A 27,542-nucleotide genomic window follows, 5' to 3' on the forward strand; every position below is an offset into this window, starting at 1 on the left:
CTTTGGTTTTTCATACATATTTGTTAAGTTTACTGCCTGAAAGGTTAAATTGATTTACATTCTAAGTGTTTTGAAGCTCAGTGTTGTCAACATAGAAAGAACTGTATAAAGTATTTCAAGTACAGATAAAAGCGCTCTATGAAGAGCAGGATGGTTTTTGTTTTGTTGTGAATATCAACACTTATACTTCCATCATTTGGTTGGTTTTAACTCATACATTTCACTCCTGTTCTAAGTTTTAATGTCTTCATTTGATCTTAGCTGAATGTTCAAGCCCATCATCCTTTCCATGTGGTGTGAAATATTCTTGCACATACACAATTTAATTGGAAATCACCAGGCAACTCTTGACTCATTCACACCACTTTATATATATTTCTTTCAATTTGGCACTTAGGAACTGATAATTTGGAGCATGTGTTTTCTTAGTCTGAACAAGATCATTTTCATAATTTTTAAAAAAATTTAAGGCCAGTTTGAGTATTCATCTCAGCGGACCTCACTATTAACACTTCATTCTGTTTATCACCTCACCTTAAAAATATTTGTCCCCTCAAGTAACTGATTGATTATTCCAGCATTATTTTCTTGTTCAGAAACAACGTTGCCTTTCTACTTCTCAAAAAGGAAAGGAACTAGTGTTTATTAAGCGTTTATTTGGTAAAGAACTTAACACTTTATACCTGATTTATTTAGCATTTTCAAAAGTTCTGTTATGTAGCTATCATTAATTTCTGTTTATAGATGATAAGTTTGAAGCTATAACTATTTTAAGGATGGTTATCCCCAAGTCCAAAGGTCATGTTCTTCTTTGTTTAATTCTTTCATTGTTAATACTATTTTCTTTTCCCATCCCTTTTTAGTTTCAAAAGTGATCAATATTTAGGTTCATTATGAATTTGAAGCTGAGGGTTTGGGGCATGCAAAATATCAGTATGGTATTTCAAAAGGTTTGGTCTGGCAGTAACGCAGATTGCTTTGGAGAGAGTTTGGAGTGGAATATGTGGACGCCAACTCATAGTGATTGTATTTGATCCACATTTAGAAAGCAGATAGGCAAAACATGATGAAAGATTGGATACAGGAGGTGAAGAGCGAGGTATCAAGGAAGATGACTGGGATTTTGGATTATGGAATTAAATGGATACTAAACCAATGACTCAGATATGGAATATACGACAGAGTCTACCATTTAATAATTGTATGGAAGAGTCTGGGGCTTAGGCGAGAGGACTGGACTAGAAATATATTTGTGTGGAAGGGTTAAGTGTAGACAAAGTGACTGAAGTTCTTGGAGTCGATGAGATAGCTCAAGGACCAGATATAAAGGGACACATGAAGAGAATCTTGGGCTGAGTTTGAGGACATCCAAAATTTAATGATTGAGTAGAGGACAATAAGTGGCAAAGAAGATGGAGAAAGAGATGAGGAGAAGCCAAACAAGAAAAGCATTCTAAGTGGGAATAATAACGACTGTAGAAGGGTGAAACGGTGATCACAGAAAATGAATGTTGAATTTGTCGCCATGAATGTCACCGATGACTTTGTTGAATAGCACATCAGGAGTGATAAGAGTGAAAGTCCCACTGATATTGTCCTGAAGTGAGTGAAAGAAAGCATAGAGACACGAATAGAAGAAATTTGATTGGGGATAGAGGAGAGAAAGGGCAGTATCTGGAGAGTTATACAGGTTCTTGATTATTTATATATTGACTTTAAATAAAAATATTTGAATAAGCTAATATTTATGTAACAATCCTTTCCTTTGGAAAGGAACAAATTAATGTCAAGAAGAGAAAGGAAAATCAATAATGTAAGGAACCCAGCTGGGAAGACTTCAAGGTACAGGAGTGGGATTAGCTTTAGAAAGAAGGAGGGACAATATGATGTTTTGCTTTGAAGACCTTTTTTCACACATTTATATATTATAGCTGACTTTAGAGTCTTACTTACCTCCTTAAACTGTGACTATACTACTTTTAAGTGTACAGTAATATTAAGATTAGACAGTAAAATTAAAAAAACAAAATTTTTAGAACTTTCCATCTATCCTCTTTTCACTTGGGGATTTAGTAGTTATCTTAAAAGCAAATTAGTTCAGCATGGAGCACTGGGTGTTATATGAAAATAATGAATCGTGGATCACTACATCAAAAACTAATCATGTATTGTATGGTGATTAACATAACATAATAAAATTATATTAAATTAAAAAAAAGCAAATTAGTTCAGTACCCAGAAAATTCTTCCTTTGTTTTCTTTATTTTCCTTTGCCAACCACAGTGGATCTCAAATTTAGATGTGCACAGAAATTACTAAACAAGATCATGTATGTGCTATCACACCCTCCATAGCACTGGATATATCATACTTGTTTTTTCATTTTTGTCATCTCAATGAACCCTTTCTCATTTTTATATTAATTAATCCATGTTCTTCCTACTTCAACACAGAGAATTTAGAGTAGGGGAGGCTCTATAATCCTCATTTAATTTCTTTTTTTTTTAATATTTTATGTATTTATTTGACAGAGAGAGAGACAGAGAGAGAGGGAACACAAGCAGGGGGAGCAGGAGAGGGAGAAGCAGGCTTCCCGCGGAGCAGGGAGCCCAATGCTGGGCTCGATCCAGGACCCCGGGATCATGACCTGAGCCGAAGGCAGATGCCCAATGACTGAGCCACCCAGGCGCACTCCTCATTTGATTTCTAAAACATAATTAGCATGTCCAGATTTTGCTTATGTTGGATTAGCAAGAATTTAAAGAAAAGTTCTAACCTTGGCCAAAGTAACCTCATATTTGACCCCTTTAGCAAATACCTACTCTAGAAAAACAAAATGTAAAAAAGAAAGTAACTTTTTCATTGGAAGAACTCACAAATTTGTTTTTAAAGTCTACATACTTTATCAAGAACTTTGATGAACTTGAATATCAAGAAGTCAAGGTTCATGTCCTATTACCATTATTTATTCCCAAACCTAGAGATAATCCAAATGTGTGTTAAGTGTATGAATGAATGAATGAATGTTTTGTGAATTGTTATATCTAAATTGACATAGATTCTTGGAAAACGAACATACTAGTTTCGTACACTATTATTTTTATTGATCACTGTGATAATTACTTGAAATGCAATATCACTAATCCTCACAACATCTGTAGAATATGAGAAATCAAGGTGCAAAGATTTTTAAGTAGATTGTGCTAATTTACACAGGTAATAAAAGGCAAACCTGGGAGTCAGCTTTATGCCTGACTCCAGAGCACATGATCTTTCATCCACGTTATGAATGGTGATATATGTTTGGGTTATAAAAACTTGCAATAATGAGTATATTTATTTCCTATCATAAACTTCTACCCAGACAGGTCTATAGGGCAAAGGCCCTATAATTTTAGATATTTTAATTTGATTTAGCTTCTAGACAGACCTATTAGATTTTCTCTATGCATGGTGTACTATAGAAGTAGGAAAAGTAGGTTTTCAGGTGGGCTTCTTTTTTTCTGAAAAAAATAAAACTATATGTTCAAGCATTTAAATATCCATGTTAGCTAATTTTGCCCACATTTTGTAATTGCATTGGAAAACATGTCCTATTTAAGTGCAATATTAGAAAATTTAGTAATAACCCAGTACTTGTTTGATCCCAAATATTTAACTCTTTAAAAAAATCTAACTCTGGTTTTATTTCAAGATGCTTTGAAAAGAACTCACCCTGAGTTCTATGAATAGAACTGAGTCAAACTTTTTCTAAAATGTACTATAGAACCCCATCCTGATTTGGTGCTTCAGGGTAACTTGGCAATGAAAGCACTCACAGGCAACTTTCTGGTCATCAGATGGCCTTCCTGTGACCTGGCCACAAGCACTCTATTAATCTACTTTATCGTGGGGATTAGTCAAGCAAGGGCTGCATCCTTCCACGAAGCACATCTGTTCCTAACTCTTCTTATCTCTTGATGTCTGTTTCGTCCAGTACATCTATTCTTCATCAGCCATGAATGTCTATGCTTTTGGGGAGTGATTTTCTATTTTCTACCTTTTTTACTTCCATAAAAAAATTTAAAAATAAAAGTGTTCCCAGTCTGTCCTTTTCTATCTTACATCTACTTCTGAATACATAAAATGTTTGAATTTGCTCATAGAACACAATACAATATACCCACTGTTCCCATCAAGTTTTACCTTTTTGCTACTTTTAATAAGAACAATCCTTATTTAAACCTATGCATGATACTTACCAGAGCCCAGAACACCATTTTTACATTTCCTTTAAACAATCACATGAGTGGTTCTGCCTAGTGAGATCAATGAGGTTTTTCACAAAATGAGTCTTACTAACAGCAATCTCTTTATCTCTGATTCAGCCACATTGAAAAGAAGGAGGTGTGTTGGGCCTGGTTGGTGGGGTGCCTCTCCATCTCCCCCAGCCTGGGACTATGGTATAGGAAACAAGGCAGTCTCATCAACAAGCACCTTTCTCTCAAGTTCAAACTAGGGATTACTCAGAAAGAAGAAACTCCTTGTTCCCCCTTCCACCCTGTCTCTGAATAATAAGGGCTTTTTACTGGGTAAAAATCTTGTTCCATTAATTATAGCAGAAAATAAACAGATAATCTGCCCAAAACAACCCCTAACTACTTCTGAATGACATATTTATTTTTAAGGTTCGTTTTTTTTTAAGTTAAATATCTATTTGCATCAGTTCTTACAATGATTAAGAGAGATATAATAAAACATCATATACCCATATCTTAAATATTAACTTAAAGATTTAGTACTATGTTGTTCTTTCTATATTTAGTCAAGGTATAAAAAAGGAAGAAGTCATCATGGAACACAACAGATTTTCACACTTACACAAATAGCTAAAAATAAGGTTTACAACAGAAATGCTGGTGACTTCTTGGTCAAGAAGTTCATGAGATTTTATATATGTGTGTGTCTGTGTGTGTACATAATAAATTCACATATTCTAAAACATCAGTTACAAAGTAGCTTTTGATTGTTTTAATGGCAGTCAATTAATGAAATATTTCCTATGACCAAAGGCATCTTTTATTCAAGCACATGCTTATCAACATACTCCATGGTAAGTGTTTGCTGTTGTAAGGCAGGCTCACAGCTGAAAATGGTTTGGGGTTTGTTGGGCTGGAGCATTTTGATAAATGGAGATAAATGATTACTATCATTCAGTCTTTCTAAGCCCTAGCAAAATATGACAGCATATAAGTCTCTAAAGAGATTTATGTTTGCTCTTACAGCTGGCTGTCCATAGCCACACCATTCCCTGGGGAGCCCTGCAGACCTAGTGGATGATGAGAGTGTTTTGCAGCTGTAAGAGATTTAGACCCCTTTAAAGAACTGCTTGAGCTACAACAAACCAGTATTTCAAAAGAAAGTGAGCAGGGCCATAGGGTGTTCATGAGATTCCCAGCCTTAACCTGAAGAAGCTCACCTCTCAAAGCTGGCTCACTAAAACTTTCCCTCAATTGTTAGCTGACACTACAAAACATTTAGGATGTCATCGTGTGTTGTAAACAAATCCATGCATTTCCATGTATTATTCCTGAGGCCAAAAAGTAGCAAAACATCACAAAATATTGCGAATAAAAGCATGCTTTTGGAAGAGTTGACTTGTCTGAGGAAAGTGTGACGTGGGAGAAAGTGGCTATGTCATATGTCACAGAAGTGGAAGGCTGGAGAAAGAATGAGAGGGAGGAAACTTTGTCTGTTGGGTGCCTTTTATGTGCTAATAATGTTGACTCCCTGTTCTATGCTCTGCTTTGCGGTGGGCCCAGCCCTCTGTGGTGACAGCAAGGGAAAGAAAAACAGCCCAGAAGCAGGCTGCCTGAATTCGTTGCACTCCTGCACAGAAGAATCATCAGAAGAATGAGTATCCACATTGTCCCAGCCATGACTCCTCATTTCTGGGATTTCCTTCTAAGCAGAGAGGCAAACGTGTGGATCGGGCAGGTTGGCCACGGCACTGCCAGGTTGACAGTTTAACGTTGACACTGACTGGGACAGCTAGGCAAGCTGGTACCAGTGCAGGTAACCAGAAGGATTCATTTCTTCTGTAGCGACACAATTTGACCAATTTATACATAAGTCCCTATTCTTGCCTCATGGCTACATTCTTTTTTTAAAATTTTTTTTATTTAATTTTTTTATTCTTATGTTAATCCCCATACATTACATCATTAGTTTTAGATGTAGTGTTCCATGATTCATCGTTTGTGCATAACACCCAGTGCTCCATGCAGAATGTGCCCTCCTCAATACCCATCACCAGGCTAACCCATCCTCCCACCCCCCTCCCCTTTAGAACCCTCAGTTTGTTTTTCAGAGTCCATCGTCTCTCATGGCTACATTCTTAATCTGCATTACAAATACTTCCCAAACTTGTTTTAGAACTTTCTTTTTATTTTATAATATTTTTGAGATATGATTTATTTATAGTAGAATGACCAAATCTTAAGTGTCCGGCTTGACACAATTTTACATATGTATGTATCTGTAGTATTTGTTTTCTATTGCTGCAGAACAGATTACCACAAAGGTAGCAGTTTATACGCCAACACAGATTTCTTAGCTCACAATTCTGTAGATCAGAGGTCTGGGTACTCACTGTACAGTTGGGTTCTCGGCTAAGGCTCTCACAGAGTGGAAAGAAAGGTGTCACTGGCTCCATTCTCATCTGAATCTCAGGGTCTTCCTGCAAATTCATTTAGGTGAGTCGAAGGATTCAGTCCCTGAGGTTGCAGAATTGTCTTTGCTGGCTATTTCTCAGCAACTGAGCAGCTGCTCACATTCCTTGCCGTGCGGCACACTCTATCTTCAAAGCCATCAATGAAAGATCTCTCTCCCTCTAAATTCCTTTCATGCTTCAAATCTCTGTATCCAGGGAAATCTCTGCCACTTTGAAGGAAGGGCTTCCTTATGAGGTCAGACCCACCCAGGATAACCTCCCTTTCTTAAAGTCATTTTTGCTAGATAATGTAACGTAATGAGAGACTGGAGTCCACCATATTCCCAGTCCCAGGGATTAAAAAGAGGGCAGGTTCACGAGGGCATGGGGATGTTGGGATCATATGAGAATTCTGTCTACCACATCTCAAGACAAGATCCATGCAAATGACCATGCAGCAGTTTCTGGGTCACACAAATAATTTTTAGAAGTTCTTTATATATTCTGGATTTGAGTCCTTTGTCGGATATAGGCACTGCAACTCTATTTTCCTAATGTATGACTCGCCTTTCATTACTTACTGGAATCTTTGACGAGCAAAAGTTTTCAGTTTTAATAAAAAGTTATTTTATTTTTAAGTTTTATAATTAGAGTTCTAAGCATTGTGTTAAAGTGTTAAAAATATTTGCCTACACCAAGATCATGAAGATTTTTTTGTTTTTGTTTTCTTCTAGGAACATTATAGTTTTAGCTTCCACATTTATATCTCTGATCCATTTGTTTGTTTGTTTGTTTGTTTTCATATAGTATAAGGTAGGAGTCAATGTTCAATTTTTTCCCCGTGTATGGATATCCAGTTGCTCCAGCACCATTTATTATGTACTTTTAAATTTATAATTGAAGTAATATATGTGTTTTTCTCATTACCATGTCATTCTCCTAAGGTGTTGAGTCTATTGCCTGGGGACTAGGCAAGTTTGGAGAGAGTCCACCATATGTGACTTGCATCCCTACACATCTTATAGGGTATGACAAGTCTGCAAAGCCCTGATCACTCTTTACCTGTGTGATTTCTCAGGGTTCTGTTAGCAGTGAGTGACCTTGAAAGATGAGATGTTTTCCTCTGGGACAAAGAGTGGGCTTTCTTATTACATCCTATCAATAATCAGTGGATTTCCCAAGCTTGGTGCTTCTCAGCTATGATGCAAAGCTCTGTGGACACAGCAACATCTGGGCCATAGCATGTCTCTCTCAACGGACTTCTGGGTAAGGATATCTCACGCAAACATGCTGATGCTCATGCTACTTGCTGTGCCATGAGTAATAAAGTCTGCTATTTCTGACCCAGGAATCTCAGGCCTTCTGTCAGCATCTTTGAAATAGTAACAGACTAACTTACCATCTTATAAGAGGGATAAAATCACCGAGACCTGACTACGTCATCTTATTCAATCATTAAAACATGCTAGTAAATGACCATATTCATCACCATTTTGTAGATTAAAATACCCAGACTGCAAGAGACTAAGGAACTTGCCCAGTTTGGTTTAATTTCACAGCCAAAACTAATTTGTAACATTTAGTAATTGTGATATGTAGCATAAATATTAGAATGTGCATAAAATAGACACAGAATTTAAGGACTAGTTACATAATGAACACCCATGTACCATCATTTAGGTCAAGAACTGGAACGTTGTCTCCAGACCAGAATCCCTGCATGGGTTTCTTACAACTTATATCCCTCTTTCCTTTCCTATGGGAGATGGGTAGTCCTTACCTTGATTTTCAGATAATTGTTGTGTTTTCTCTATAGTTAACCACATATACTTCCATTAACAATAGGGCTTGAGTCTGAACTATATATGAATGATATATAGTCTATGAATTATTTTGTGCAATCCTTCTTAAGATCAATGTTTCTAAGATTTATCATTGTTGCTCATAGCTCTCCCTGTCCATGTTCACCACAGCATAGAGCACTATACTAATATGAATAGATTTCTTTATCCTGCTGTTTCTGGCATGTGAATTGTTTGTAGCTTTGAGCTATTACCATAAACAATTGTTTCTATGAAAATTCTTTTATCAGGTTTTTGTTTTTTGTTTGTTTGTGAGTTTATGCATTCATTTCTCTTCCATATATGCCTAGGAGTGGACTTTCTAGGGCACTAGGTAGTATATGGTTTCCTTTATTGGAAAATACCATAAAGTTTTCCAAAGTGATTCCACCATTTTACACTCACAACAGCAGTGTATGAAAGTTCCAGATGGTCCACATTCTCATCAGTACTTGGTATTGAGAATCTTTTTAAATTTTAGCCGTTCTGTTTGTTATTTGGTGGTATTTCACTGTGGTTTTAGTTTTCATTCCCCTCATGACTACTGAGATTGAGAATATGATCATAAGATTTGTGGACCCTTGGATATCGTCTTTTGTGAAGTGTCTGTACATTTTTTTGCCCAATTTTTAATTGGTTTGTTTTCCTTGTTTCCTATTCATTTGTAGGTATATCAAAGATATGCATCTGTTTTCTGTTAAAGGGCCTGGCCTGTAAATTTATCCCATAATTTCTTGCTCCCTTTTTTTTGGCCAGAACTACCACATGGACACAGAGGACTTGAAGGCAATGTGGAAAGAGTATTCTTACTTGGGTGACAATGTGCTTAGCCAAAACTTCACTATAGAAATGGAAAACACAGATATAGTGGAGGACAGCCAGCCAGTTCTGCTCTACTAGGGCTGGCCCTAAAAATGTGAGTGTTCATTAGTGCTATGCGGTGCATATGGAACTTTGTGGAACTAGCTATAGAAATATCTAAAGCATCAAAAATTATTATTAAAACTCTGCTTGGTTCAAGGAGAGTCTTGAGTGGAAAAAAAATGGGTTTCTTATAGCAATTCATTCCATGCATCAGCCCTGCCTACAATACCAGACCAAGCTATACTTCTATAATTTTTAACATGCACCTAAGATCTGGTATAGTATGATGGTGTTTTGTGGTCTTTGCCATGACCCACAGAAGTATGCTAACTCCTAAAATTACCTGCCAAGGCCACATTAGTTAAAATCTGACTACCCAATCATAAAAACCATTCACATGAACATAAAGACCATCACAAACTAACAGCATTAAAAAGCCACACGTTTGGCTTCCATCTGCAAGTATAACACTGCTAGCCAGATCCCGCTCCTTGTCAGCTCCTTGATTAGTGCTCCCGATATTGGTGAACTGACTCAAGTGAGACTCATTAGTTAGATAAACAGAAATCAGAAAGTCTGCCTTTTTCTGATAGACGGTTGAAGAATGTGGCCTAGGTATGCAGCAACAACAGTCTCCAAACACTGAAGTAGAAAGATTTGACCAGCAAGCAGGCTGGATGGTCATAGGCCTTGTAGTGGACGTGCCTTTTCTACCCAACTTACAATGCGGCTAAAAGCAGAACAGAGCATGTGCTCTGTGCGAGCGAGCATGTTCCAAAGAGGAAAGACCTTGCGGCTGACCCATACATTACCACACATTAACAATTCCTATAAGATATTCCTCTTTTCGTGAGAATCAGTGAGTAAAGAAAACATCAGAAATGACTTTGCCTACCCACCCCCAAATACCCACTTTGCAGTAGATATAGTTAAATGATACAGAAAGACTGTATAAACTGTTGAACAGTAATGTATGAAATAAAGGCAAACAAAAATAAATCAAGGTGATAATTTCAATATTATATAAAGCAGAACTGAAGGAAAAGAGATGTATCTGAGACAGAAGAATTTTATTCTGCTAAAGTATTCTGTTCAAAATAACAGAGACTCAAAAATGTTAACTACTGGGGTGCCTGGGCGCTTAGTCGGTTAAGCATCTGCCTTCAGCTCAGGTCATGATCCCAGGGTCCTGGGACCAAGTCCCTCTTCAGGCTCTTTGCTCAGCAGGGAGCCTGCTCCTCCTTTTCCTGCTCCCCCTGCTTGTGCTCTCTTCTCTCTCTTTGTCAAATAAATAAGTAAAATCTTTAAAAAAAAATGTTAACTACTAAATAGCTTATATTGCAATCTGTAAAATAAGAGATTTATTTTTAATTTTTTTAATAAAACAGATTTAAACATAAAACCAGTTGCCAAGAATATGATAACAATATATCACCCTGCATCAATCAATCATCAACTAAATATATTAAATAAATATAGAGAACTTTAAATGATATTGAAGGATGATGTAATAGATTCTCAGCAGTTTACACCATCCTTCTAACTATCCACTGAATAGTTATACTTTTTAATTCTTTCATCTAATATAGCATAAAAAATCCACAAATTTTTATACTAGAAATAACATAGGCCATATTCTCTAATAAATTGATGTAGCAAAATTCGGAATTGACATAAATGTTTTCATAGTAACAGTAATAATAACACTTCAGCCACTTGGAAATTTTGCAAAAGAAGAAAAACTTTCTGCAAAAGAATACTTGGGTCAAAAAAGATACCAGATGCAGGGTAAAGCTTATTTAGAAAACAAAAGTGAGAAGAGAAGAAAGAGAAACAGGGTGGGGGTGGGGGAGTGAACAGAAAAAAATGATCAGTCTTAAGCATTTACATTTTAGTTCAAGAAATAACTGAAATAAATGCAGTTATAATTCAACTCCCCAAATCAGGGAAAAGCGGAAGACAAATGTAGGGACTACAGGAAGAAGAGTATAATGGAAATAAAGATAAGAAAGGATAGAGACCCTGGGGATGTTATGCAGTGCGTCTTTAGGGGAGGATGGTGAGTCTTTTTCTTATTCTTCTTTTTCTTTTTCTTATTATTATGTTCTAACAAACAAAACCAAATATTAAAACATTGAGAATACTTGATCATTCTATTAGTAAAATGTCTTCATGATTAAGATGAATTGATATTCTGCCAGTGTGTATGTGCACGTGTATGTGTGTGTATTCCAAAATGTAAATTAACATAAAGAAAAAGTGCTTTTATTCTTATAATGCATTATTAAGATGATCTGGACCAATGAGAAATAGTAATGCTTCAGTGTTTAATAGATGTTTAGAATCCATGCTGGGTTGAGCGTGGGGATAAGTAATATTTCATTTAAAGTCAAAGTAAGATCATCAGGAAATAATTAAGAAAACAGTGATTGTGTTTCTTTTTATTATTTGTGTTGTTAAAAGAATATGGAAAAGGCTTTATTATCTATGTAAAATGAGTCTAATTTTTAGTGTTTGTAATTATGATTCACTCTGTAACCACTTACTGAGGAGCTACTATGTGCAAAGTACTAGGGAGGCAAGGATGAACAAAAGCTGATGCAGTTCCTCATCTCATGGAACTTAACAGCCTAGAGGATATAAACATGATATTAATCAAATATTATATAAATAAAGATAAAATATTACTTGAATGAGCACTATTTGAAGACATAAGATCATATAAGGAGATTTGACATAGGCAAGTAAATCAGGGAAGTTTTTCCTAAGCAAGCAACCATTTACCAAAGATTTCAGAACTAGTGATATTGAGTTAATTAAATTAGGTTGAGAGTATTCCAGGCAGAATGATTAGCATATTCATAGGCACTGTAGCAAGGAGGGACTGGATTCTTCAAGAACTAGAAAAATGGTAAGTATGGTTAGTGTCCAGTGAGGCAGTCAGAGGAGCTCCTGCGTAGTGATAGAGGAGAGACCATGAAGGCTCTGCTAGGAATTTAGATTTTTATAGAAGAGGTATTCATTGAGGTATTATACGCAAAATGTGTGTGCATGCACACTCACTCGTGGGTGATTTAATCACATTTGTGCTTTGAAAATATTCTGGCTAGAGTGGATGAATAAAGATTGATAGAGATTGTTGGGAAGCAAACATGGAACTAGGGAGACCAATAGGAAGCTATTGTAAGTATCCTGGGTGGCAGGTAATGATGATATAAATGGAGTTCTGGTGGCAGACTTTGAGATGTGTCTATCAACATGGTCTAACCAATATTCTAATCTCATCTGGACCTGTTTATTCATGATTCTCCAGAAAAAAATTAGGAATTAATGACTCTAAGCAATTAATGATAAAAACAAGTTAAAAAGAGAAAATCTACAAGAGTGGCCAAATTTGACTTATAAGTGACCATGTTCAGAGATACCTTTTAATAATATTGTTTTAGGACAAACTTCTGAAAGAAGCCTGGCAGTAGACTACATAGGAGTCATGCTGTTCTTTAAATCATACCATGTCTCTTCAACAAATGGTGTTGGGAAAATTGGATAGCCACATGCAGAAGAATGAAACTGGACCATTTCCTTACACCACACACAAAAATAGACTCCAAATGGTTGAAAGACCTCAATGTGAGACAGGAGTCCATCAAAATCCTAAAGGAGAACACAGGCAGCAACCTCTTTGACCTCAACTGCAGCAACTTCTTCCTAGAAACATCGCCAAAGGCAAGGGAAGCAAGGGCAAAAATGAACTATTGGGACTTCATCAGGATAAAAAGCTTTTGCACAGCAAAAGAAAAAGTCAACAAAACCAAAATACAGCCTACAGAATGGGAAAAGATTTTTGCAAATGACATATCAGATAAAGGGCTAGTATCCAAAATCTATAAAGAACTCATCAAACTCAACACCCAAAGAACAAATGATCCAATCAAGAAATGGGCAGAAGACATGAACAGACACTTTTCCAAAGAAGACACCCAAATGGCCAACAGACACATGAAAAAGTGCTCAACATCGCTCGGCATCAGGGAAATCCAAATCAAAACCTCAATGAGATACCACCTCACACCAGTCAGAATGGCTAAAATTAACAAGTCAGGAAATGACAGATGTTGGCAGGGATGTGGAGAAAGGGGAACCCTCCTACACTGTTGGTGGGAATGCAAGCTGGTGCAGCCACTCTGGAAAACCGTATGGAGTTTCCTCAAAAAGCTGAAAATAGAGCTACCATATGACCCAGCAATTGCACTACTGGGTATTTACCCCAAAGATACAAATGTAGTGATCTGAAGGGGTACGTGCACCCTGATGTTTCTAGCAGCAATGTCCACAATAGCCAAACTATGGAAAGAGCCAAGAGGTCCATTGACAGATGAATGGATAAAGAAGAATGGTATATATATACAATGGAATATTATGCAGCCATCAAAAGGAATGAAATCTTGCCATTTGCAACGACGTGGGTGGAACTGGAAGGTATTATGCTGAGCGAAATCAATCAATCAGAGAAAGACATGTATCATATGATCTCACTGATATGAGGCATTCTTAATCTCAGGAGAGAAACTGAGGGTTGCTGGAGTGGTGGGGGGTGGGAGGGATGGGGTGGCTGGGTGATAGACATTGGGGAGGGTATGTGCTATGGTGAGTGCTGTGAATTGTGTAAGACTGTTGAATCACAGACCTGTACCTCTGAAACAAATAATACATTATATGTTAAAAAAGAGAAGATAGTAGGAAGGGAAAAATGGGGGGGGGTGAATCGGTGGGGGAGACGAACCATGAGAGACTGTGGACTCTGAGAAACAAACTGAGGGTTCTAAAAGGGAGGGGAGTGGGGGATGGGTAAGCCTGGTGATGGGTATTAAAGAGGGCATGTACTGAATGGAGCACTGGGTGTTATATGCAAACAATGAATCATGGAACACTACATCAGAAACTAATGATGTAATGTATGGTGATTAACACAACATAATAAAATTTAAAAAGAAATATCATACCATGAAACATCACTGTGTTAAATTCTATTATGCAAATTAATGAAAAATTGACTATATTTTAAAATATGCAGTCTTTCACATCTTGAAAATAATATTCTATAAATATTTAATAACACTTCCAACTTATTAAGTAATAATCATTGACTCATGTTTTAGTTTATTTGTAGTGTGACAACACCTACTAACAGATAAGTGGAAATAGGAAAAGATTTATGACACATTTATAAAAAAATGAAACAAACTTTTATCCATTGATTTTTTTTTCCAATGATCATAAGGATATGAATGATTTGGCAATCCTATTCTTAGTACATTTAGTCTGCCCTCACAGACTTTTGGATTCTGTCAGATTATGCTTTGAGACCCACTGTTTTTAGGAAAATCACGGAAAGCATTTCATGAAAATATAGTGTTAACAACACTTAAGCAGATTTAGTCTGGAATCAGTGATTAATCATACTCTCCTTGCCTTCAAAGTGCTGTTCTTATCACTGATATCAAGATAATCACAAAAAGAGGTGCATTAGGCCAATCCTTTTTCCACAATGAAATATGAAAATTATCCCTAACATATGTTGAATTTGAGGTTAATCTATTTACAATATCTTCCATCCACGAACTGCCCTTGTCGATTCTGCTGATTTGACTAGTGACATATTATACAAAAACAATAATTTTCTTGAACTGAAGAAAATCTTTTAAAGATAATGATTTAAAGATTCATCATCTATGAAGAATATTTCCCTTGTATATGTACTTGTGTCAGCTACTTTTCAAAGCGATTTTTTCCTGCTCACTTATAACTCACCTCAATTATTGTGTTGTTCATGTTTGTAAAGTACAAATGCATTGATTTTAGTGAATCAAATACCATCTGATTGTAGATATATTCATATGCATATATACTCATTTAGGGTTTGACCTATAAGTCAATTTCTAAATGGTGTCTAGTAAACCATGAAGGGTCAATATTCATAAAATAATGACCATTGTTACATTTTTTTACCTCTTACTTTTTATTTCCACTTACTGCTTTGTTAATTTTTTTGCATTTGCCTAATTCTTCTGATATTACTTATGTCTATGAAGTACTATTATCTGCTCATTTTATTAGAATCTTGTAGATAATTTTATCTAATACTTTTATGAAACATTTTGAGAATTTGAAATGGAAAGTGGTTAGTAATTTGAAAACATTTGTTCCTCATCCCAAATTCTTCCTAACTGACTCCTTTTCTGCTAAAGGGACCTGTAATAGCTCTTGAGAGTGGGAGGGAGACATTGAGAGGTATAAGAGAGATCTCACAGGATGTCAAATCTGGCAAAAGCAGAAGCTAAAACAAAACACTCTAAATTTACATATTTAGAAGTATGCTATTCTTATTAAAGGCCATGTAAATATTTTTCTAATTCTTTGAAAATTTTGGGATCTTAGAACCTGCAAATTTGAATGTATTTAGCTTTTCAAATGTTTACTAAATTCTACCACCTACAGTTTAGTTTCTTTGCTTTTCAGGCCACGTTAACAGTATTGTAATTTATTGTTTCCCCTTAAGGTTGGTTTTACTTAAACACACACACACCCAAAATAAGATACAAATAAATAAACAAGCAAACAAACAAGTAAGTGTGAAAGAGTAAGTATGACCTTTTGTATTATTTAGGAATTATATCTGGCTACAAAGGCAAGAGCTTAAAACAGTGGCTGATGTAAATTAGGTTTTTCCTTTTTTCTCATGTGAGAAACAACCCGGAGAGAAAATCCGGGCAAGTGTAATTGGTGTGTTCTGTCATTATTGCCCCAGCCTCCCTCTATTTTTTTGCCTTACCATCTATAGAACTCCGCTTCTGTTCTCAAACTGTCCTGTGAGGTATGAACTAGATCCAGCAGAGCCAGCAATCACATCTGCGCTGGTGGCAGAAAGGAAGAGGAAGAGAGGCTGAAAGGGAGGCATCTTACAGCTCAGTCCTTGGCTGCGGCTAACAATAATCAAATCATGTTAAATAAAATTAAGGGTAAGTGGATTTCTAGTAGGCAACTAGCTGTCTCTGCCATGTCTTTTCTGTATCGCTTTATGTATTTTGTAGTTTTCAAATAATTTTAACCATAAAACTTTCTTCATAAAACATGTATCATCACACGAAGCCAACGATGGAGCTTCTCTGGTAGAAGCCAAGTAAAAAGTGGGAAGTCCCTCCAGTTCTACCTGCATGATTGTATTCGTGCCTCTACAGACCCTCTGATCACAGGGCAAACCACCCATGGGATCTCCATGTCCTCTTGGGTGTACCTAGTTCTCATGCGTAACTGCCTGGGACGACTTGGTCACTATACAGTCCTGGAGGGAGATAGAGATTTAGTTAAGATGACCTTCGGATTTCTTCCAAATCTGAGTCACCTTGGAGTCCACAAAGGAACACATTCTAGTCCATACACTGATTCAACTAACTGAAATCGTGGCTGTGTACATGCTTTTAAGTATGGATAAAAATAGCATCCAAAACAAAACATACCTACTTTTGAGTAGGGACAAAATAGTAACCAAAAAAAAGTATGCAGTCCTTGGAAAGGTTCGGTGTCAATGAAAACACATCCCAGTGTTAAGATGGCTACTGGCAGAGGGAATATCCCTGTATAAGGTTTGCTTAGTTTACAGTATTGTCTTTGCTTGGTACATCTAGTGAAGTGGAAACATGCTCATTTTTACTATGTTTGGGAAAAGGATTGAAACCATTGCAATATTTCTGCTCCTTCCACCCCCAAACTTTTCTCTGAAGTTTCAATTGTTGGATTGGCAATACCCATTAAATGAAGTTCCTTTGAGTTGTTACCTATCCATCACTCGGGTGGTGGCTTTCAAATAGACTAAGACTATTTTTTTTTACTGTTTACATAATTGTGATCAAAATGTGATCTTGTATAGTTATTTTATCAGATTGTATCAGAAAGCAACACAACATAGTATGTAAGAACATGGGTTTTGGAGATAAGGAGATGTGGCTTAAAAAATCTGAATCTTCCACTATCAGCTGTGTATGACCTGGGAAATTTACATAAGAATCTCTGTCTGTATTATCTATAAAGTGGAGATAGGCCAAAGTCAAGGTTCTGATAGAATTAAATTATTAAGTGAATATAAAGTGTGCAGTAGAGTGCACGTCACCCAGTGGAGACTCAGTAAAGAGCGTTATCACTATTGCTGCCATTACTTCTACTTGTCTAAATTGATATGCCATTAAGCATTCTGCCCCTATTAATACAGACATCTTAGATTAAGGATGAAAATGTCACCTCAACTCTAATTACTCTTAAGACATGCATTTATTCCTTTTTTAATGTAAGGGCCTTATCATCTTTTATGGGAATTGAGAACCTCTGATATTTTGCCTTCTCTGTTATAGGGATGTGGCTTTTATTTAGCCAGGGAGTGTGCCTGTACCATGTGGTTATCACTGGCCATGTGATCTAATTGTCCCTGCAGCTATTCTGATTGGCTAATGCCTGTGATAGTGGTTGGTTAATATCCAGAAATATTATGATCTTTAAAAAAGTTCTCACTCTTATCCAGAAATATTACTTCAGAATTCTTGATTAAGATTAAAAACAGAAATGGGTAAAATAGGGGCACCTGGGTGGCGCAGTTGGTTAAGCGTCTGCCTTCGGCTCGGGTCATGATGCCAGGGTCCTGGGGTCAAGCCCTGCATTGGGCTCCCTGCTCAGCGGGGAGCCTGCTTCTCCCTCTCCTCCTCCGTGGTGCTCTCTCTTGCTATCTCTGTCTCTCTCTCTCAAATAAATAAATAAAGTATTTTAAAAATGGGTAAAATACTACTTTGGTGCATTTCTGACAAAAATGAGTAGTTATAAAAAATAAACAAATCCTTAATAATCTTGGAAAATGTGGTATCTGATTAAGCAGGATCTGACATGATACTTACCCATTTATTGTATTTTAGGTTTTAACTATACTAGGTGCTTTTAAGTACGTTCCAAATAATTTTCACAACTACCTTAAGAAGTAAGCATCATTTGCTCTATTTTCCAACCAGAATGTGAGTTGTGTATAAATTATTTGCCCAGTTTCACATAGCTTATTTTTTTTTTTAAGATTATTTTTTTATTTATTTGACAGAGAGAGACACAGTGAGAGAGGGAACACAAGCAGGGGGAGTGGGAGAGGGAGAAGCAGGCTTCCCACTGAGCAGGGAGCCGGATGTGGGGCTCGATCCCAGGACCCTGGGATCATGACCTGAGCCGAAGGCAGACGCTTAACGACTGAGCCACCCAGGCGCCCCTCACATAGCTTATTAATACTGAAGAAAGAATTTAAATTCCTGTCCTGCTTGACTAAAAACCATTTTCTTAACTACAATGAAATATCAATATTCCTTTCTAAAAAGGTGATATAAGGAGAAATTTCAAGTAAAGCTGATAACAAAATAGTGGCATTGTTTTCTCACTCACAAAGGAGCAGATTAGATTATTATTTTATGAATATCCAGCCAATATTCTGCTTCCTCACACATTGGCACTCTGCTCTGTGTCTGTAGAAATCTTCAAGTGAGCTTGACAATCCTACTAAACAATAAAAAAGGAAGATTGTCCCCACTTGGGTGGACATGGGCTCCTGAGAAGGAGAGAGTTCAATACTTTTTAAATTCTGTCTTCACACTTAGCAAAATGCAAATTCACATCTGTAATAAGGTTTCAGAAACGCAGATAATCTTGCCTTTTTCTGCTCTTGAAATATTTTATTTAAATCTGTTACTTACTTATATTTATTGGTCTGGATAAAATGTCACTTTTCTTGAAATCTTCCCATGGAAGGTTTCTAGATTTAGCAAATAAAAATATAAAATCACTGGTTAAATTTGAATTTCAGATAAAAAACTAATTCTTTTAGATAAATATGTCCCATTCAACATTACAAAACAATACTAACAAGCTATTCATTGTTTATCTGAAATTTATAGCTGGTCATCCTATATTTTATCTGGTAACCCTATGTGGGAGTAACATTGTGTAATGGAAGCCACAGATAATGATTACCATAAAACGAAAAGACAGCACTTTTGAATTCAAATTAGAATTCAAAGTATGTGTTTACCACTTAACTACATGACAAGTCAGTTCCCCTTCAAATGGGTTGTGCTTGTAGAACTGGTATAACACCTCTATTCACACTTGGGGAGAATTAGAAAGAATCACCTGAAGAAGGGGCTTACAGAGTCTGGTGTTTGAAATGCTTAGGGATCTCAGGGGTGCCCATTGGGATACTCTCTGGGATAGACAGATCAATATGGATATTCTATAGCATGACATTTAAAATTTTTTTCACATTTTAAAAATAATTTGAAAACTATTATTCAAGTACTCTTCCTATCTGAATTAATTCCTTTATATTGATTCACTCTACGTATGGGTGGATGATTCTTATTTCCATGTCTTCCATGACTGAAATTCAAATAAATCTTAAGATAGCCTTAAAACATAAGACTAAAGGAAGTATATGTAGAGGAAGCAATTCCATATTTTTTTTACATTCCCTTGGTGATGATGAACCATAGAGAAACTCCTAAAAATATCTACTTAGCTCTCAATGTCTTAAGCTTTGCAGCACCTTGAATTCTCAAAAATTAAGAGTTATGTGATCAATTGAATTCTTTTTATAATTAATGAGACGGTGTATGCATAGGCCATGTCTAGACATGTTCCTGTTTCAACTGATGTTCTAGAATGTAACAGAAGCTCAGTGTGATCAATCAATTTGTTAGGATCATTTAAATTAATTTCACAGAAACTTAAAAGTTTTTTCACTTACTCTAACAGAAGAAAGTTGAGGTTGAACAGGAATCATGTGAGATTTTTAAATAATATCTCAGCAAAGGTATCTTTGAATGTGGTTGTATAACATCTCTAATAATAAGTTAAAGGGATAAGCACTAATCATCATCCCTGCCTTTATAGCATTTTGATAAGACAGGCAGCTAATACATATTTTCATAGGACAGTGAAATGAATTTGTCTTCAGCTTTGATTAAAACAGGGACATCCGCATGATGCTGACCATCAGCTTCAGCAGGAAAAAAATGATATAGAGCATAACCCTCTCTAGTAATCATTTACATAATTTGACTTGGAATAAATCATTTGGATATTTAAAGCAACTGTCCAAGAGAGTCATAAAATTCCCAATTCTACAAACCACTTCTTTCTTGGGCAATTCAAAAGAAAATATATACTATCACAAGACACCTCAGTTGATTCTTTAGTCTGTATTTTCATCACTCAGCACCAGTGGAATTAGAATTCACCAATATCCTGAGGTCTTTATACCTTGAAACAGTTGATGACCAATTAGTAGCAGCAACAATACTAGCTAATATAATTTGTGTTTTTTAAATATGGCAGATAACGTTGCAAGCACTTTACATATATTATTTCATTTGACCCTCAAAATAATATAAGGTAGGATCTGCAAGATCTGTGAAAAGTCTGAGATCTTACCATACTCACAAGCTAACAAATTGGCTTACCACAGTTTCACGGATGTTAACAGAAGGCATGAGACTCCTGGTCCAGAAACAAAGAACAGTTTTATTACTCATGGTAATAGTAATGGCCAAAGTGCCCACATTTTCTTGGGTCAGTTCCCCCAGCCCCATTTCCTATAAAGCAAAGTGAAAAGAGCCATACAATGGGTTGAATTATAGGACAGGAACTTGGAGTATAGGGAACCCAAAACTTTTATAATGGGCAGTAAACATTATTGTTTGAGAGGAAGATATCATCTCTCTTTTCTCAAGCTCTTATCTATACAACATTCTTAAATGTATAATCCATAACAAAGATAGTCAGTGTCTCTGCTCAAAATACAAGCAGAAAAATGAGAGTTATGGGCAATTGTCTCCCAACAGGTATCAATATTATTTTCATTCTACAGATGGGTAAACTGAAGCACAGTAAAGTCACATAAGGTCACACAGCTAGTGGTCAGAGAAGTCAATTTTGGCATGGAAGTCGTTTGACTCTAAAACTCATGCTCTAGACAAAAAAATCTTTGATGAAAAATTAGTTGTGAATGATTAGATTTAAAGAGAATTCAAGAAGCTTTGAGCAGTCCATTATCTTTCTAGAAAATTTCTCTAGAAGTTGAAGTTCGGTTAGTGTTATTGTTTGCTTAGGTTTTTCAATTACAGCTAGGACACACTTATACTCATTTTAAAAATTAGAGTGTGGGAGAGGGATAAAAGAAAAAAAAAGATTAGAGTGCAAATTGTATGCTAATAATGCTACCTGAAGTTACACACAACACACACAAAGACAAAATTTCAAGCAATCTTATGCATATCAAATGTCTTCTGTGATGTTCTCAAAATAAGTTGTTGGTTGAGAGAATGAGAATATCACTTACACTATTTGGAAACTACAACCTCCTTGTGGCTAGTTTGATTCCTTTATCATTTAATCAACCCTCTCAAGTCAACTGGAATAAATAATAACAGCATTATGTCCATAAGAGCTTTATCAAGGTAAGAAGTTTTGCCAATTCTCAACTGCCCTGAGCAGTAAGGGTTGCTTCTGAATTCCTGTCCTGGTGACTTGATCTCATTCTCAGGTGAGATGCCTCCCATTAATATTGCAGCAAAGGGGGGTGCCTGGGTGTCTCAGTCGTTAAGCGTCTGCCTTCGGCTCAGGTCATGATCCCAGGGTCCTGGGATCGAGCCCCGCATCGGGCTCCCTGCTCCGCGGGAAGTCTGCTTCTCCCTCTCCCACTCCCCCTGCTTGTGTTCCCTCTCTTGCTGTGTCTCTCTCTGTCAAATAAATAAATAAAATCTTAAAAAAAAAAATATTGCAGCAAAGGTCAGCTTCTTTCCCTAAACGTTTTGTTTCCTTTGTATCTCAAAATCACTGATTAACTTTTTATTTTAATGAAGAATAGCAATGAATAAATGATCCATTAAGTTGAATTTCAATGTATTTTGAGATGATGTATTTAGTGATTTTATTGGCAGTTTTTAGAAGAGTCTGTTCTCTTGAAAGATCCCCTCTGTTTGCCCATCAGTTCAACGATAGTTTTGGCAGGTTGCTCCCAATTCTCCGCATGCTGATTACTGCACTGTATACTGCTTAGGTACTCTAGTTGTATCATCCCCAGAGGCCCAGACCTCTAGTGGCATTTGCCACTTACCAAAATTCCCAATTAGTCTTTGCTTAGATTGTTTCTTATGGGCACTTAACAAAAGGAGAAAATGAGACTATAACAAGGCAAAAAGGAATCTAACAAGACTCATGTGTTTGACTAGACAGTGACAGAAATGTGTGCTGGTTTGATTGTTTTTCCCTTAAAAATTAAAATCAATATACAGAGTATTGAGAAAGGGAGTTTAGTTTGAAAACCTTCACAAAGAACCATTTAGGAAATCAGTCTTGGACTCTTGAAGTCTTAGTTATATTTAAAATCTATGTCTGTTCCAGACCTAGCACATTCAGTTATCTTCCATTGACCATCCTTTGGTGGTCTATTCCAAATGATTTTATAATTCACAATAGTTTATAAGAAGTGTGGGCTGAAATGTTTGGGTGAGTACTAATTTCAAGAGAATGATAAGATGCCTGTCATTCTTGCCTTGCTATGATCCCTTACAAACTGATCAAACTCTCCAGAATAGGCACCGTTGGGGGTGTTGGTAGGAATACAACACTTCTTACCTGGAGGAATAAATGCAGTTTCTAAAGATACCTAGCTTCTCCTAGGATCAGAATCCAGCCTGCTATAGGGTTAAAAATATTAGGTTATATAGGAGGACAGAGCACCATTCAGTACTTGCACCAGTTCACCTCTTTCAAAATCTTCCTTTGTTTTATAACGCAGACTGGTCAGAGGAGTACAATTCATGCATTCTGTCATGGCTCATGGTTGCTAGATATTTCGTCGGTCACATAAACAACTGAGGAATGCTGCCTTTTTATTCTTCAATTTGTGATTTACTTAGATTTCTGAGGATAAAAGTTTATAGAAGACAATCTTCTAAATTCAGAAAAGCTAACAAACAAATGGGGGGAAAAGAACAACAGGTACAAACAAAGGTTATTTTCCTTAGTAGAATGAAGAAATAATTGAGGCCAGAGGTACTGTGGAAAAGCCGAGATCAGAGAATGGTCCATGTTGAATAAGATCCTTTAATTAGCATGTTTTCTTCTCCAGAACCTCTGTTCTTTCTCATAGCCACATATTAGATCTTTCCAAGTTCTGGACTGACAGTTTTATTTTTAGGTATTTATTTTTAGTGCCTGGGACTTCAAGCCTCCATTGTCTTTCCATGCCACCCCAGAAATTCTGGCCTTCCCGGTGGTCCTGAAGTCTAAGTGAGTCTGCGTGAATCATGACCCCACACACCTGGCCCCTCTCTGGGACTGTGTAAGCTTTGGGGGTCTGGAAGGTGGTAACGGCATGCTGTAGGTAGACAGGTTGGGTGATGATAGAAGGGTCAAGGAGAGAGAAGAAGTACACACTGTTCATAGCCAGGTAAACACCACAACACTGGCTGCTACAATTTCCATTGCCCTTATATTTTAGAAGATTTAGAACTGCTACAAAATGCTAACTCCCACTGAATCCTCGCTTTCATGAAAAAATTAAAATGAAGTAGTGGTTGGACACTGTGTTAACACATTGGTTGTCATCATGAAGCTTTCAAACTAAAATTACTCTTTCAATTCCAAATCACCAAGCAGAGCTTCTTACCTTTTACCCTTAGAAGGAAGTGAATGTGTCACATGCAAACAATTTTGATTTATGTGTTTGGTTGACATTTATAGACTAGGCACTGTTACCCAGCAGCAAGTAACAGACATTGCTCCTGACCTCAGGAGGCTTTACATCTTGTGAACTAATCACAGAGAGTAAAACTGATTGGCAGAGGCTAAAACGCATAATTTTTTCCCCATGTATCCAGAGTCCCAGCTGCCAAACCTCATTTAAGTTTGGGCAAGAAAAGAGAAGGAATAATCCACTTGTGTGTCTCATGAAGATTTATAATTTTACTCAAAAACTTTTCTAAATCAAATGTATGTGTTTCATCATATCCTACAGTATATTAGTAATGATAAGTCATGTTTTTATTACTAATACGATCACTTTCTGTATGAGAAACCTGAGACCCAGAGACATTTCAGTGACCAGTTCAGTGGTCAGTTCACACTAGACCCATAAATAAAGTAGCTGGGAATCCGAGTCTTCCTTTGCCACACACCGTTTCTCCTTTCTCTCATAAAATCAGTCTTGCTAGAATTGCCAGGAGATAAGAGATCCAGCATAGCTAGGCTGTTCTGACATGAGTCAAAGAAAAATCTACAAGTCCTAACTTTACATGTTCTGTCAAGGCAAAGAATTTCAGAGGTTGTTATGGACATTGGTATTTTGGTTTCTGGGATCTAGCAACGACACAGGAAAAAAGGGAGGAGGAAAAACATGGAGCATGTTGATTAATTTCATGGGGGTACAGTCTTTTATAATAGAATCCCAAGATTAATGATGAGCTGTGTGTTGAAATAAGGGAATTACTGCATTCCTGTTTTGCTAACTGTGAGGAATAGGATTAGAACAACATTTGTGAAACTACAAATCATAGAAGTGCATTAAAGTATGTGTTTTTCCTTATAGAAGCTTGAATAATTGACTATTGGACCAAGCAGCAAATCTCAGCATGCCTCTAACATTTACTAATTACTGAAGTGTAGTTAGGACAACAAAGAAACCTGAAAATCCTCGGGAGTACCATTAAACAAACAGAGACTGTTCCAAAGCCAGGTGCTGAGTTTTCTCTGCTTTTTAAGTCTCTCGTTCATACTCTATGTTATTCCTTAAATGTTTTGTTTTAGGAAGCCCATGTAGTCAGGCTTTCTTTTTCAAAAGGAGTGACATAAATTCTGATTTATCTTTTCTTTCTTTTAGCCTTGTCATTAAAACGTCGTCAACAGACTGCAATGTTGCATCACCTGGCAGTGGAGGAAAAAAATGCAGAATCTCAGGCCCCAGCCAGACCTACTGAATCAGAGTCTGCATTTTTATAAGATCCCCATGTGATTGCAAGCACAGTATAGTTTGACCAAAACCAATCTCTCAGGACATTAGAGCACTTACATGAAAATTAGTTGGGTAAGGAAACTAAGGGTGACTTACAAATCTAGTAGTATGAATGACTTGGACTCTTAGATCAATTGTCAAGTGATCATTGATTGAATATCTATCTCTAGAGCCCCACTCTGCATAGGCACAGAGTAAAGAGGGTAGATACCACAGTGCATTGTACTGGCTGACAGGTCACATTTTGTTTATATTTGTGACTTATTTTTTCCTCTTTAGTTTCAAACGTCTCAAGTCCCAGTGAGGAGAGGACTGTCGGATTTTTAATTGGTCAGTCAGATCACACTTCCCATGAACACATACACATATGCAAACATTGCATTAACTAAAACTCATCTCAAGTGGGTTCTTCACTTATGGATGGGACCTGTCCACATGCTCATACAATTGCAAACATAAAGTAAAAGACTTTCAGTATCGATGCTCTAAAATTGAAGTGGCTGTTCTTCCTGAGCATGGCAGGAGCCCTGTGGAGAGCAGTGATGGCTGCATCCACCCCCCTCATCCTGCCCGGCCCAAGTGGCATTTGTGTTGACTCCCAGGCTACGGAAACAGAGACTTCTCTAGATTTCCAGGGATGCTGTGTTGCGTGTACCAATTCTTCCCCAATCGTCCCCTATGCTGGTTTCCTGGCTTCAACATTCCCATCTCTGTCTCTAAGTAGGTTTTCTCGTCATGGGATCATGACCTGTGCCGAAGGCAGACGCTTAATGACTGAGCCACCCAGGCACCCAATTTTAACACTTTTCATTCACAGCACTCAGAAACACTAAAAGCAACGTAGTGACTGGGTAAAAGAGGGAAGACCGTCCATCGCTTTGTTAGGATCCTCAGACACACTGTGTCTCCATTCACCACCATGGGAAACCAGAAACGTAAGTGGTGTCTGTTTTCACTTTCTGGGAGGCAGTGGAAAAGTTCAGTGAATTGGTTGCATCAGGTGAAGACTTTTAATATTGCCATCGTTATTGTCCTTCTTGTCTGAATGGAAACATATGGGCTGGTGGAATTTAAGTGCATCCAGAATACCAGCTAGACTAAGGACTTTAAGATATAGATGTGGAGCGGTGGTTCTCAACCCTGGCTGCACATTAAAATCACCTGGGGAGCTTTTAATACGCATTAGTGCTGCAGCCCCCCCCTATATATTCCGACTTCATTGTTCAGGGATGGGAACCTGGCATTGGGCTCAGGCAGAGTGTGTGTGTGTGTGTATACCTCTATATATATATATATATATATATATATATATATATATATATGAATCTTCATACACGTATATGTATTCATATTCATACAATGTATATCATTATCTCATTACTTTCCGTATAGAGCTTCAACCCTCTCTTAATAGTTTATCTATATATAAATACATGCATACAGAGACAACAATAGCTATTTATTTGGATCAGAACTCAGAACCGCTTGTTCTTAATTTTTCATAAAAACTGTCATGTTTTAAAACATAAAATTTGGTATGCGATAAATTAGCTCGTAGGTTTCTGAAATTACAAGGCACAATTACAGAGTTTCTCAGTCTGGGTGACCATTATGCTAAACTATTATGCCATTTAAAAACTCAGTTGAAAAAGTAACAATGTTCTATGTAAAATAATGAATGTGTTTATGTTATGTGATTCCGGTTATTGACGAGATTTTTGTTTCCAATTGGATACTTGGCATCAAGTCAGACACAAAAATCAGTTTCGAAGTTAAAATCAATGCCAAAGCAGTGAGTTAATTGATTTACTGGTTACAGGTAGGTGAAATCAGCAAAAAGTATTTACAACCATGTAGCAAGAGAATCAATACCCCTTATAAGATGATTTTTAAGCCACAAATAAGTTTATGTTCATTATCTCACTTACCCATCATTAAAGCTTCTGAGAACTGCCTTATTTTGATTTTACTGTTGTAGCAGCTCAGGCTTCGAGAAGCTGTCAGTCAGCTGGGGTAACGAGCTGGCTGAGTCAGGGTTTGAGTGTGGATCCTCTGG

At 36.8% G+C, this 27,542-nt stretch overlaps 1 long non-coding RNA gene across 1 annotated transcript; it reads right to left on the reverse strand.

Annotated features, from left to right (window-relative positions):
- Nucleotides 1-27,532, reverse strand: LOC123840817 (uncharacterized). The gene is made up of 5 exons (XR_010409518.1): nucleotides 27,415-27,532; nucleotides 20,934-20,970; nucleotides 19,170-19,228; nucleotides 16,229-16,310; nucleotides 1-36 (listed from the first exon to the last, which is right to left on the reverse strand). It is a non-coding gene; the product is annotated as an uncharacterized LOC123840817 (long non-coding RNA).
- Between the last annotated feature and the right edge of the window lie 10 nt (nucleotides 27,533-27,542).

Source organism: Mirounga angustirostris, unplaced genomic scaffold, assembly GCF_029215605.1.
Source record: "Mirounga angustirostris isolate CCGP_5_RB_7025 unplaced genomic scaffold, mMirAng1.0.hap1 SCAF_2, whole genome shotgun sequence".
Lineage (NCBI taxonomy): Eukaryota > Metazoa > Chordata > Mammalia > Carnivora > Phocidae > Mirounga > Mirounga angustirostris.